The sequence below is a fragment of the Silurus meridionalis genome, chromosome 1, assembly GCF_014805685.1.
Source record: "Silurus meridionalis isolate SWU-2019-XX chromosome 1, ASM1480568v1, whole genome shotgun sequence".
NCBI lineage: Eukaryota > Metazoa > Chordata > Actinopteri > Siluriformes > Siluridae > Silurus > Silurus meridionalis.
This window is the reverse complement of record NC_060884.1, coordinates 13,511,475-13,524,355: the sequence shown is the minus strand read 5'-3', so window position 1 is coordinate 13,524,355 and position 12,881 is coordinate 13,511,475. Positions and strand designations below refer to the sequence as shown.

At 36.2% G+C, this 12,881-nt stretch overlaps 1 protein-coding gene across 1 annotated transcript in view; it reads right to left on the bottom strand.

Annotated features, from left to right (window-relative positions):
* gnb1b (guanine nucleotide binding protein (G protein), beta polypeptide 1b) overlaps positions 1-9,758 on the bottom strand; it is a 19,651-nt gene extending 9,893 nt beyond the window's left edge. Inside the window, exon 1 of the mRNA XM_046851712.1 lies at positions 9,354-9,758. The gene's annotated coding sequence lies outside the window, so the exon portion shown is untranslated. The remainder of the gene's footprint in view (positions 1-9,353) is intronic.
* Positions 9,759-12,881: the final 3,123 nt, after the last annotated feature.

The following is a 12,881-nucleotide window of genomic DNA, read 5'->3' as shown; positions in this document are numbered from 1 at the left end:
GTACACTTCAGCCAAAAAAACTGCCTGTAACTGTACAATTTCTATCTAATGCACGCCAAAACTGAACACTATAGCCTCAACTGAAGATCATCAAACAAGAAAAGCGATTAAATAAGCGAACAGGAAAGCGTTTTTTATATCAGAAAATTCGTTTTATTACAGACACCACTACTTGTACAAGTGATTTTTGCTCTGAAAACGTCTTCTATAAACAGGTCAAGAATGACAAACATCCCAAGTAAAAATTATAGAATAGAACTGGTAGAAACCACTGTAAGTGACTGAGATCTTGCCAAGTTCTGCTTCTTGGCCAAAAAGGAAACCACCCTTCTCCTTCTGTTCCATGCTCTCCAAAATCATGTACACATGTAAAGTCATGGCAAAACACACTTTCACTTTGCATACTTATACACTACTAAAATAGAGTCCAAAATCAAAGCTTGCACTAAAATCTGAATAACTTCACTGTTCCCACATAAAAAGTTGAACACACAGTTGTCCTGCACTAGTTATCCTGTAGCTATTGTTATAAATTGCATTCAAAAATGACTGTCTATATACATTCCTATACTAAGAAAGAAACTTAAAATAAAAGTGCTAATAAATAGTTGAGTAATTAAGAGACTTACAATATAAAAAAATCTAAATATGAACATTGTGTTGTGATCATGACCTCGATTTACCAACCATGTGTATCTAATATTACATATTGCTACACGCTGTTGTCCAAGCATTTCAAATGCGTCTTCTAATCATCTGGGGAGTTCACCAATTTCACCAAACGACAATACAAATGCATCTGCCTCATTCAAAATCCATAGTGATGTGAAGATACACTGCCATTCGCACTGAGAAGGCTTGAGGGGTCAGATCAATCCAAATTGAAATAAATGAAAACGCTTTCCTACACCTGAAAAGGTTAGGATACTGTCCAATTAGCCAACCTGCCTGATGTATGTACTGTTTAGTACAATGGAACCCTGAATCAGCTGTAAGGTAGTAAGCATTTAGAACTACCATCTCACCACTCTGGAAAGTTTGGAAATTCATGTTCCCTGTGTTGAGACCAACGACTATTTATAGAAAAAAAATCTTTTAAGCAAACTCTATTTACAACGGCACTAGTGAGGCAAACTCACTACTGAACATATGCCAGTCATAAACTCTTAGTATGACTGCTCAGTAAATTTGACTTCTTTTAGCATTACTAAAACCAGATTACTGACCATTCCTAATCACAGTGGATGCAGAGCCTCTGTGTGTGTGTGTGTGTGTGTGTGTGTGTGTGTGTGTGTGTGTGTGTGGGCAGGAAATCACCCTGGAGAGGACATTTATAAAAGGGCACCAAGAACACACAATTTCAACTAGTGGCAATTTAGAATAGCCAGTTTAGAATGTACACCTCCACACAGACAGTCGAGATCCTGGACCTGTGCAACAATATTGCCCTAAAATATATATAAAATAAAGGTAAATATTTCCTTGTTTAAAATTTAGTGGAAAAATGTTTGATATGTAAAAAAAAAAAGTTTTTTTTTTAGATTGCGTTATCTATAAACAAATAAAAATAAAAATAATTTACTGCAAGACAGACATTTCCCAATTTTCAAACTACAAGATATACATTATATTATAATTGATATATATATTTTAAACTTTATTTAAACTTCAGGCATGATTACATTTGCAAAATAGGCAATCTTCAGAATTGGTGGTATTGTTTTTCTGCAATACAAAAAAAAAAAGAGAAAACCTTATCTGGCACCAACCACTATAACATCTGATCATGGTTAAAGTCAAATTAAGATATACACACTGTTTTTATATATATATATATATAAAAACAGTGTGTATATCTTAATTTGACTTTAACCATGATCAGATGTTATAGTGGTTGGTGCCAGATAAGGTTTTCTCTTTTTTTTTTTGTATTGCAGAAAAACACCAATGTCTATAGTTTACACATAATAGTACAAAAAACATCCGGTGTGTGGAGGCTCTGCAGGCTGAAACATGCTGATGATGATCTAAAAGATCTGAAGAATGAGCAGACAAGTCATTCTTAGACAGGAACTATATAATAACCTAATAAGCACTCATTAGAATCATAGTGTGCAGAAAAGCATCTCAGATTGAACACAACCTCAAACTCACCCACACAAAAACTTGATAGCTGAGTATTAATAAGAGCTTTTGGGGGAATCTTTTGTTATAATACATTTAGAACATAATTGTGCAGGGCGTTTTTCTAAATTCGCTCTAAACTCTACAAAATGACTTAGTTCCTCTGTTTAAATCACAATTCGGTAAAATATCTGTGCAGTTTGGGGGAATAAATGCAACACTTTTTTTTTTTTACATTTGTGAACAACAGTTTACATTTTTAATACCGTACAATATTATTTTCTAGTATTTTATAAAAAATAAATAATTTATAAATAATCTAATTAATGCAATACACTATTTTACTGATTCAATTGAGTAATCATCTGAATCTACACAAATTAGATTGATTAAATACAATTATATAAATGGAAAAATGTTAAAAGTTTACATTTGTTCGACCCCATTTGGGTAATACAGATGTGTACGTGAAACATACATTTAAAATTAAATTTTTTTTAATATGCTCTACTTTACTGTTCTGCTCATTTCAGCAACACTGTCAGCATTTTCTCCTTTTAAGAGAAATTCTTGAAGCTGCACATAAAACACTTAAGAATCTATAGCGCTAGCGTTAGCCGCTAGCCACTTCCAGCATAGGAAGAATATATTCTTTAGCATTTTTCTGCATTTGCAAAACAAATCTTATTCCTGGTAGAGTGAGTAGCCACAGTGACAACTATTTTTTTTTATTCCTTAGCATTGTTGTTGATAAAAAAAAAAAAAAAAAGATATGCGCTCAAAGTGCGAGGCGGAGACTAAACAAACTTGCAGTCTGCCACTTAATATGTTCCTGAGCAAACCTTTACACTATTATAGATTTTAACTAGGTTCCGCACGTAAATAGGATTGCATTTAGTACACGTGTTTACCAAACCGAAAGCCGTACCAGAAAATGACGGTATGAACACAGCCCTAGTAAATTATTATAACAGAGAAGACTTTGGAAACTCTAAAGCAAAGAAACACGTTTTACAGTAGTGTTTCCTTCCCCTGACATATTAAAGCTTTTAGGTTATTACATGTTAAGTTCTACTATTAAAACAACTGGAGTAACCTTGATGTCAAAATAAGAAAATCCTGACTAAGCAAAACAAAAATGGAAGTTACTGTAATGCTATAGCATCCAGTAAGCAAACTAATAAAGTTTGATTAATTTAATAAAGACTGAAGAATACAAGTTTAGAATTATCAGGTTCTGACAAAGTTCATGTAGCACATTGGGTTTTCTCACACAACCATCATTCTCTATATAACAATACCAAAAATTACTCAATTTTAACTTTTAGTTTCAGTCTTTTCAGGAGTGTCCCAAATCTTAATCTGGAAAACCTACAACAGTCTTTTTTTTATCTTAAGGTTACCAAAAGCAACCTTATATTATATATATAATATATATATATATATATATAAAATATAATAATATATGCCGTTTATTATACAAATGCAGTACCGTTACTGTTCTCCACCCAGAAGTTGTTTGTCTGTTTGATATAATGCATACTTGATCTTTAAAATGCCAAACGTGTTTCTTTTGTTTCTTCAAGACATTACATTAACTGTTGGGAAATGTTCAGTTGTTCTCCCAACATCTGCACAGCATTGCGAGGTTTAAAGTAATTTTTTAAAATAAACAAACATTTGAATATTATATGTCTGCTTGTACTGTCATGCAATATTAATTTCCTATGGTGAACATGCGGTTTGCTTGTTAATCTACTAAAGTAAGGTAATGTTACCATGCTGTCTCATAATTAATTCATACACCTTTGCTAAATGGCAGCATGGAGCTTTTTATCCAACAGAAACTTTATTACCTGTTGTACATTAGATAACCCAAACCATATCATTTTCAGAAACACATAACTATATGGGTATAGACTTTGTTTTACTATATGGGCACCAACTAATATTGCAGGTCTAATTTTCCACACTTTAATATTTAACATATTAAAGTAGTCAACAGCTATTATTCCAAAATATTTTAATCCTGATGAGTGAAATCAAAAATCAATTTTGAATTCACTCCCCTCAGGATGTTTTTCCCCCCAGAGGTGGAAAGAGGCAACAGAGTGAAATATTTTATTATTATTTCCAAAGTGCTATTACTTTAATGAAATTTTACTTCAGGACAAGTAAAATTACAAATCTCAGATGAACTGTGGTTTTTCAATTAAACGGAACACATTTAAAAATAAATTTAGAATAACAAAGTAAAACAGGTTTATGGGAATTAACTTTATCGTTTGATGCACACTTATTTTTAAATTTGCGATTGCAATAAACACATTTAGAAAAATCACACAATATTAAAAATGAATTCAGCGATTAGATTTGCAAACCAAATCAAGTTTTCTGTACATATTTTACTTTTTGTATACTTTTGTCCCTGTTTATTTCCATATATAAAATGATTCGATCATTGCAAGTCGCTCTTAATGAGTCTCTGCCAATCCTGTAAATGTACAAAAATGGCCTAAAGCTAAACCAATTGGTAAACAATTGAACAGAAATTGAATATAGCACCATTTGACATTAAACATCAAACATAAAAGCCAAAATGAGACCAGATCACTTTCATTTGGTTGATTTTACCACACCATATATAGTTCTTCCATACATATATGTATTCTTTTGTTTGCTCTCAATTTGCACATTTGCTATAAAGTGTATGTTTGTACTAATTTAAAAACACCCTCAGAAGATATTCACTACAAGAAACATATTGTAAACGGATGATGGTCTGTTTTGGTGAATTTTGGCAGTTTTGTGGATTTTGGCTTTGGTGCAATTTGTTTTGACCTTCACTTAACATTTGGTGTACTTATACAACATTTGTCACCCCCTAAGAACATTTATATTAAATTACCCGTAATTATTTGCAGACTGATGCTGGTAAGCCATCTTCACGCTTGCTCAAATTTGCCGCAGTAGCAATGAGTCGCATTGGCATCTGGATTGATTGGCCAGAGGAGGAGCTTTGAATCTAGAACTAGTAGACTAATGATTATGCTTATGTTCGTTCAGATTTAGACAGAAATCGAACTGCAAGTTTTGGAAACGTAAGCAAAAATTCTTCTTTCACTTTGGTTCAACATTTTAAAATTGTTGATCCCATAGTGATACACTATCTGGTAAGAACTACCTCACACAACCCCACTTTAAAGCAACCGAACTACCACTGACATTCACACAGTTGTTCGTGTAAATGTGACTGTATATGAAGTCATGTCCTTATTTACTTTTAAACAGGTTGTAATTTAAATGAGACCTCACTAGCATTCACAAATTTAATACCTAGTTACCAGCAGGTTGCTAGAGCAACATTATCAATGGTCATGTGCAAATGTCTTTTTGGCTAATTTGAAATCAAGCCTCTTACTAAACTATGCAATCTTTGATTTAACTACCAGGGTAGCAATACAGGAATTGCATAACTGACCTCTACATGCTTGTGCGGGTTTGATGAGCGGGTTTATAAGCTGCTAGTTCGGTCTATGGACAAACATCTTACACTGCATGACCGACCTGTTGCTTTTCTTACACTTGAAGCTGACGTGGTCACTAAAATATGGCCAGGGCTCAGTTAATTTCTTTCAAGTTCAGTTTCAACAGAATTTGATCGGGTTTGGCTTTCAGCTGGGTCTGGATCACTGCTGTCTGACTGTCCATCTCAGTCTTCCTTTTGACTTTCCTTCCTCTGATCTTCCTTATGTTTTTTCTTTAAGGCAAAAATTCCACAATGCAATTTATTCCCTTGTTTTTTTTATTTAGTTTTTTACTCGTTTAAAATGTTGCGCAATAGAATAATTTGAACAATACACACAACTCACAATCTAACAGTAAAATTAATCTGATTTTTAACACTTCATTAAAAATTACAAGCAAAAAAAAAATACTCACAGTAATGCAAGTACATGTCATTTGTTCATTTCTACTTCTGGTATTTTCAATGTTTGGTACACATAAAATCAGTAAGTGTGTTTACATGGAGCATTGTATTTGGTTTAAAAGTCCAATGAAAATGCTCTATATAAACATCTCAATCGGAATAAAAAAATGCCCAAACCAAATGAAATTGTAATCGGTTTGAGAGGAATGTAATAAACCTTTCTATAAAGGGAACAAAATAAAAATTCTTTAAACGCGTTCAAACTGATTACTTTGCGACTTGTCAATTGATGAAATCTTTGAAACCATCAGATGGAGGGAGAATTGGGATGTGGGTGCCGTTACCTAAAGGGGGAACATGTGCTTCCTTAAATCTCCTTACAATTTCGGATGCCTCGTCTTTACCTGGCATCCAGATCAGATTGTGTATTGGCCCATTCATCAATTCCTCGCAGAATATAGACACTTTTTTACTGTGCTCTTGTGAACACCGAACTGATTTGCCACAACACTGTATTCCACACAACTTACGAGTTTGTATAAAAAGACCAGAAGCATCTCTTTTTCTAGGGCCATAAATCCCTCTACAAGTCCACACAAACATGTGAATGACAAACACGACTTAAACAAAAGTTTTGTTTGCATTCCAGGTCAATAAATTCCAGCAATACAACCCGCCTCCACCACTCCTTACTCCGGACCTTCATCAACAGGGGGGTAATATTGAGATGCTCCTTAGAGATGCACAGCCACAAAAAAGCTCCACTTCCTGCATCTGTATTTTCCTCATACCTTTCAGCAGTAGCAGGCCTGCAAATTCATGCTGTTGCTTGATTAAGAGCAACAATTTACATAAAAATAGCACGAATAAGAAATACCCCATGTGAACAGAAATACAAGACTGCAACAGGACATAGGCCAATGTGCACATGTCACAAAGTCATTCAAATTGAAAGCGCCGGCACATATAAACACTATGTCGGATTAGATAACGTCTCATGTAAACAGTCCACCGAATCTTTCAATCGGAACGATTTTAATCGGAACGACAAAAAAAAGTGTACATGTAAACATGGCTACTGAGAACAACATAAGAGTCAAATATAAAACTCCATAAAAGGTTCGGTCTGCTAATCGGAACGCATTTACATGTTTATATGACAATAACGATATGGAGAGCAACTCAAATTGTACTCTCATGACAATGAGAACCATTTTATCTTTGAAAAACGGAAAACCAGACAGCATTTCTACCCCATTTTAAAAGAAATCCAGGACAGGTACTGTGTTATTATGATTTTACATTTTGTGCACCTATCTAGCACCAGAGGTGTTGCCATTACCCAATTCAGTATCGAGATTCGGTTATGACCACAGTGTCAGTATTAGTGGTAACTGGGTACAGTCTTATTACAGTTCAACAAAACAAGTGTAAGGACCGGAAAACCCACACAAGACTCGAGCAAATACGAGGGTTCTTAAACGACAAGAGTGATACAGCAGGACTGAATTTGAAATGGAGCATACAAAAATATGCATTAATCCTGAGTCAGAGAGGGCAAATTTAGCAGAAGAATATGTGTGAATGCAAAAATGGTGCAGACAGATGGACATCAGGAGCAGTGGGAGTGCTAGAACTGATGTGTAACAGGAACGACTGTGCATTAGAAAGAACATCGGATCTGCAGGGGAAAAAAAAAACATCTACAAAGTGGTCTACATATCTAATGGTGTCGAAATGAATGAAATACCGGTCACGTCAGGTTAATCAATGTGAACATTAAGGAGGTGGATGCCTTTAAAAAATGCAGTGTTCAATGGTTACATAAACAGCTAAGTTGTTATACTACAAACTAACTATGCATTAAAGCGAATATTTGGGAATAGATCAGCTAAAGCTGTGTCAGGGCCGACAGAAAGCCCCGCTGTGGCCTAAATCAATGGCAGGCTGAGATCTCGGAGAAGGGAAAAGCTGAGGAGGAGAAAAGGCTCCGAACGCCATCTTGTTCGCAGCCGCTTCTTGGTCTCTGAACCCACCAAGCAATTTATTCCTCGGATTTATTCACCACTGGGGGTTTACTCGCTCGGAATGCGAGAGAAAAATGAGCTTTTCGATTTAAAATACGGCCATTTCTAATTTGTTAGACTAACTTGTGAGCTTGCTCATGAATGATCACAGACAGTCCGGCTGAACGCCTCTCTCCCCCGCGTCTACTACAACATGGTGGTCATGACAAGTGATCGTTCCGGGTGGATCAGCGAAAGCGATCACACAGACATCGAATATAATCTATTGGCTGTTTGGAGCCATGATCAGAGAGGCCTTTGCCTCGGTGAACCACCCGATCCGATTAACTCGTTATAGGCACTGGGGCTCAGTTAGGGTTTACATGGATGCAGCTAATTGCCTCAAACACCACGGAGTACAATGGTGTCGAGTCTGGAGCCTCAGCCAAACTCAGGCAGCTAAACTATTTCAATGCACTGAGCGCATATTTTCGGTGAAATCTGTAAAATAAAACTTGCAGAAGTGTCAGCGAAAAGGCGACTCCGATAGATTTTGACCGCTACCCAGCTAACTTCAGGCGAAACACACGAACTGAAATCGACAGAGCCTACAAAATACAACTTTATTATTATGTATATCGCTTATCTTAGCTGTAAAACGCGAAGCAAACAGAGTTGAGATGGAAAAAATACTCGAGGTGAATAAGCCAGCTGAGTTAGCTTTCTTAGCCGGCTACCATGGCTAATTAGCTAGCGGTCTTCCAGGTTACGACACCCTCAAGGGGCTAAGTTACCTAAAAAATACTGCAACGCTCAAATTTAACAAAACCCTAACAACGTGGTGCACAAGTCACTTATTTATTCGATAGTAATTTTTTACATAAAGCGAGCAGCTTGAACAGCAGGTCGAGGCGGTCAGTTCGGCCGCAGTTTAAAAGTCAAAGGCCTGAAAATGTTCCCTTTTTGAAAAACCGCTGCTGCTTCGTGCCTTCAGACATAAAGATACCAGGAATCTGTGTGGAAAATACCATTTAATGTACTGCTGGGAAACAAATAAATTAACTATAAGAAAGAACAGCCCGTGTGTTTGGTTTGCGGTTAGGCAAACACCACTCGCTCTTTTATTTGCCTGGCGTTTTTGCCTGTATGTAAACTGGTCGGCTAGCTAACTGTTACCACCACCCCACCCCCGGTTACTGCTACCTAGTCATTACTCCTGCTCAAATACACCCCGCTAAAATGCGTTCCACATCCCCTGGTCAGCAGTACAAACCCACATCCGATATACATACCTGTATTCAGTCGTAGTTGGCCTTGCTGTATATGGCATTGACCGAAAGAAAACGCCGTGTTTCTGTCAAATCCACGCATCAACGAGCAAGAACGAGCTAGGCTAACTAGCCTGAGTCGGAGGAGCGGCGCTTCACGGACGACTTCAAGCTCTCAAACAATTTCGGTGCAGGAGGCGAGGACTAAAAAACCGCCTTGGAAAGATGTCGACAGGATATCTCAATTGCGGCGTCGAGTTTGTTTCTCATTTAAGTCCGTGGGACAATTTTTTGATCAGGGTGCGAGTCAGACGGCCGCCACTTCCCGTCGGTTTTCCTGTAAGGAACAGTTTTCTCCACTTCTACTTCTCATCCGGCCATCAGAGAACAGAGATGGGCGCGGTGACCCTGCAGTCCGACTCGGGAAACCCCGCACTCGCGGTCTCTATCGTATACACATACACTTACTACTGCACTCTGCGGGCTGAAGCTATACCATCAGTACTGATATAACTACTGAAATACCATCAGTACTAATAGAAATATTACTGATATAACTACTTAAATAACGTCAGTAATGATAGAACTACTGAAATACCATCAGTACTAATAGAAATATTAAAATACCATCAGTACTGATATAACTACTGAAATACCATCAGTACTGCTATGACTACTGAAATACCGTCAGTACTAATAGAACTACTGAAATACCGTCAGTAGTGATATAACTACTGAAATACCGTCAGTACTAATAGATCTACTGAAATACCGTCAGTACTGATAGAACTACTGAAATACCGTCAGCACTAATAGAACTACTGAAATACCGCCAGTACTGATATAACTACTGAAATACCGTCAGTAATGATAGAACTACTGAAATACCATCAGTACTAATAGAACTACTGAAATACCGTCAGCACTAATAGAACTACTGAAATACCGTCAGTAGTGATATAACTACTGAAATACCGTCAGTACTAATAGATCTACTGAAATACCGTCAGTACTGATAGAACTACTGAAATACCGTCAGCACTAATAGAACTACTGAAATACCGCCAGTACTGATATAACTACTGAAATACCGTCCGTAATGATAGAACTACTGAAATACCATCAGTACTAATAGAACTACTGAAATACCATCAGTACTAATAGATCTACTGAAATACCGTCAGTACTGATATAACTACTGAAATACCGCCAGTACTGATATAACTACTGAAATACCGTCAGTAATTATAGAACTACTGAAATACCATCAGTACTAATAGAACTACTGAAATACCGTCAGCACTAATAGAACTACTGAAATACCGTCAGTAGTGATATAACTACTGAAATACCGTCAGTACTAATAGATCTACTGAAATACCGTCAGTACTGATAGAACTACTGAAATACCGTTAGCACTAATAGAACTACTGAAATACCGCCAGTACTGATATAACTACTGAAATACCGTCAGTAATGATAGAACTACTGAAATACCATCAGTACTAATAGAACTACTGAAATACCATCAGTACTAATAGAAATATTAAAATACCGTCAGTAATGATAGAACTACTGAAATACCATCAGTACTAATAGAACTACTGAAATACCATCAGTACTGATATAACTACTGAAATACCATCAGTACTGCTATGACTACTGAAATACCGTCAGTACTAATAGAACTACTGAAATACCGTCAGTAGTGATATAACTACTGAAATACCGTCAGTACTAATAGATCTACTGAAATACCGTCAGTACTGATAGAACTACTGAAATACCGTCAGCACTAATAGAACTACTGAAATACCGCCAGTACTGATATAACTACTGAAATACCGTCAGTAATGATAGAACTACTGAAATACCATCAGTACTAATAGAACTACTGAAATACCGTCAGCACTAATAGAACTACTGAAATACCGTCAGTAGTGATATAACTACTGAAATACCGTCAGTACTAATAGATCTACTGAAATACCGTCAGTACTGATAGAACTACTGAAATACCGTCAGCACTAATAGAACTACTGAAATACCGCCAGTACTGATATAACTACTGAAATACCGTCCGTAATGATAGAACTACTGAAATACCATCAGTACTAATAGAACTACTGAAATACCATCAGTACTAATAGATCTACTGAAATACCGTCAGTACTGATATAACTACTGAAATACCGTCAGTACTGATATAACTACTGAAATACCGTCAGTAATTATAGAACTACTGAAATACCATCAGTACTAATAGAACTACTGAAATACCGTCAGCACTAATAGAACTACTGAAATACCGTCAGTAGTGATATAACTACTGAAATACCGTCAGTACTAATAGATCTACTGAAATACCGTCAGTACTGATAGAACTACTGAAATACCGTTAGCACTAATAGAACTACTGAAATACCGCCAGTACTGATATAACTACTGAAATACCGTCAGTAATGATAGAACTACTGAAATACCATCAGTACTAATAGAACTACTGAAATACCATCAGTACTAATAGAAATATTAAAATACCGTCAGTACTGACATAACTACTGAAATACCATCATTACTAATAGAACTACTGAAATACTATCAGTACTGATGGAACTACTGAAATACCATCAGTACTGCTATAACTACTGAAATACCGTCAGTACTAATAGAACTACTGAAATACCGTCAGTACTGATAGAAATATTAAAATATCATCAGTACTGATAGAAATATTAAAATGGCGTCAGTACTGATATAACTACTGAAATACCATAGGACTGAAAAAACTACTAAAATGCCGTCAGTACTGATAGAAATAATGAAATGGCGTCAGTACTGATATAACTACTGAAATACTGTAGTACTGAAATATATATACGTATATATATATATATATATATATATATATATATATATATATATATATATATATATATATGTGTGTATATATATATATATATATATATATATATATATATATATATATATATATATATATTTATTTACATTTACATTTACATTTACATTTGCGGCATTTAGCAGACGCCTTATCCAGAGCGACGTACAAAAGTGCTTTAAATCTCTAGTAATGAATAAATCTACACTGGTACGCAAGATTACAAACTTAATATAAATATAACTCAAATTCTACAAACTTGGAAAGTGCTAATTTAGGTATTTCAGGAGGAGGTAGGTCTTCAGTCGTCGCCTAAAGATAATCAGGGACTCTGCTGTACGGACATCTAGGGGAAGTTCATTCCACCACCTCGGTGCCAGAACAGAGAAGAGCCTTGAAGTGTACTTACCTCTCATTCTGAGAGAAGGTGGTACCAGTCGAGCAGTGCTGGAGGATCTCAGACAGCGTGGTGCAGTGCGAGATGTGATGAGGTCACTGAGGTAAGATGGTGCTGGTCCATTTTTGGCCTTGTAGGCAAGCATCAGTGTTTTGAATTTGATACGTGCAGCTACTGGAAGCCAGTGAAGGGAGTGCAGCAGTGGGGTGGTGTGGGAAAACTTGGGCTGATTGAACACAAGTCGTGCAGCTGCATT